The sequence below is a fragment of the Myotis davidii genome, unplaced genomic scaffold (assembly GCF_000327345.1).
Source record: "Myotis davidii unplaced genomic scaffold, ASM32734v1 scaffold276, whole genome shotgun sequence".
NCBI classification, from domain to species: Eukaryota; Metazoa; Chordata; class Mammalia; order Chiroptera; family Vespertilionidae; genus Myotis; species Myotis davidii.
In genome coordinates this window covers 448,279-450,248 of record NW_006287906.1, presented here as the reverse complement: position 1 = coordinate 450,248, position 1,970 = coordinate 448,279, and positions in this window count along the sequence as shown.

Genomic DNA, 1,970 nt, shown 5'->3' with positions numbered 1-1,970 from the left:
ATTAGCTGTGAGGACCAGCTGCGACTACAGTGGGAGAGCTACTGTGCAGGAAACATACCCATGGAGCAGGACTTGTTTCAGCTGGGCTTTGGTGCTCACTGAGTCTGCCCCTTAAGTGTGTCACTTGTGGATGGGTAGAGTTGTAATCTGCTTTGGTCTGAAGCTGTCCACTGGATGCTCTGGCTCTAGGGTCTCCAGGGAGGTACAAAGTCAGCCACTGCCTGGGGCCAGCCAGTAGGAGCTACAGAGGGATCTGCAGAGGGCTACTATTTCCTATTTGTATTGGGCTTGGAGGTGCCAGGTGAGGCCCAGCTGTGAAACAAGGCAAGCTGGTGCTAGTGCTAGGTCTTGGGCCTTTATTTATAGGTTTGTGGCATGCAGCTTGTTTGAGAGGGTTTAGGAAAGTCTGAAGCCTGAGCCAGAATAGGCCATTCATATGGAAAAGCTGCTGCTAATAGCTTGGGTGGGGCTGCAAACTGGATGAGGTGGGGTCTCAGGGAATCCCCAGGGTGGAGCAAACAGTATGCTCCAGGCTGATGGAGACTCAGAAATGGCTGCCAGTCAGTGCTGCAATAGGGGAGGTCCCAGCACAGGAACAATGAACCCTTCAAGCACCCTAGTGCTGGGAGTCTGAGTAAGTTGGTGTGCTAGTCCTTTAAAAGGAACACTTGCATCTCCAGCAGTCTCCATGTCATTTAGGCACAATCCCTGCTAATTTGCACAGCCTGTAGTTATGGGGGCTTCTCTTCCCAGATCTGAAACCCTGGGCTGGGGCGTCTGGTGTGGGGCTGGGACCCCTTGCTCCTCACAGGTGGCCCTCCCAATTAAAAAATTGACACAGGCAAGTGTCTTGGACCAGCCTGTTTGGCACCTCAGCCCCTCCTACCAATCTCCATGTACTTTCTTGGACTTCCATTCAGCCAGCTTTCAGGCAGTTCTGAATGTTGGTTGTTCTGTATTTTAGTGATAATTTTGATGTTGTTGTGGGAGGTGGCAAGTACAGGCATTTACCTAAGACACCATCTTGGTTTTGGTTCTAGGTCTGATTATTTCTAATTGAAAGAAAATTTCCTCTTCAGACACTTATAATGTAGTATTGCAAATACATGTTGCAGCACCATCTAGCACACTCCTAGTGTATTTACCACATCACAAATATTTTATTCTTTTTGTTGTTCTTGTTGTTAGTAGTCGACATATTTTTCTGAGTATCTATTGTGTCATGGAAAATTGCAGATTTTATAAAGCAGGGATAAAGAAGAAACCTCAAAGATAACTCATTAAAAATATACTCCGTATTTATACTTTTTAAGGTTCTGTTTATTATATATATTCCTGTGTATTAGAATAAAATTTATATGCTTTTATTTAAACAAAACTCTTTGAATATAATTTTAAGATATGCCAAAATGTTATATTCTCAATTATTCATTTCATTACTCTATAGACAAAATAAAATTAAAGCTTTGTCTAATATCTAAGCAATATGATAAAAATGGGAAAATCCATAAGTAATTTTTAAAAATTGCTATTCCTGATGACAGTGCAGTTAGATTAGTATATGGAAGAGAGTAATATAAGTGGGAAAACATGTGGTTAGAGATAAACCAATTTACTATTTCTACAAACATAGAAAGGTTGAACTTTAACATGCCAACAATAACTGACAATAATAAAATTATTGAGAAGTGCTTTGCATAGAGTAAATTCAATAGATTGTTTTTCATAGTTTATCCTCCAGTAAGTTTGTTTTGACTGTTTGACAGGTTAATGTGTTAAGAAAGTAAGCTGGGAGGGGAAAATGGCGGAGGTATAAAGGGACGTGTCCTGTGCCTTCTCCTGGAGCAGATAAGGGTGAGCAGCTGAAACGGGCAGCATACAGCCCGAATAGGCAGAGGATTTTCAGCTGAGAGACTGTCTGCAGCTAGGAAAGACCGAGGACCCCCAGGAAAAAAAGGACGGCTGGAGAC